Source organism: Prinia subflava, chromosome 5, assembly GCF_021018805.1.
Source record: "Prinia subflava isolate CZ2003 ecotype Zambia chromosome 5, Cam_Psub_1.2, whole genome shotgun sequence".
NCBI classification, from domain to species: domain Eukaryota; kingdom Metazoa; phylum Chordata; class Aves; order Passeriformes; family Cisticolidae; genus Prinia; species Prinia subflava.
In genome coordinates this window covers 1282870-1283098 of record NC_086251.1, presented here as the reverse complement: position 1 = coordinate 1283098, position 229 = coordinate 1282870, and positions in this window count along the sequence as shown.

Here is a 229-nt window from a genome sequence, read left to right as displayed (position 1 = left end):
ATTTGCTTACCTTAATTCAGCCCATTTATACTGTAAAGCAGCTCCTTCCTATGCACTGTTTTCTGGAACCTGGGTGTTTTCAAAGCACTGCTCATCTCTTATGTGACAGAAAAGGCTTTTATTTTAATGCCCTTGTTGAAAGGTCTCCAAACTGGTCAGTCAAGCCTGTAGCTTGCCTTGACTCTAGAAATGCTCCTGGACTTTCAAGAGCATCCCCTAATTATCAACT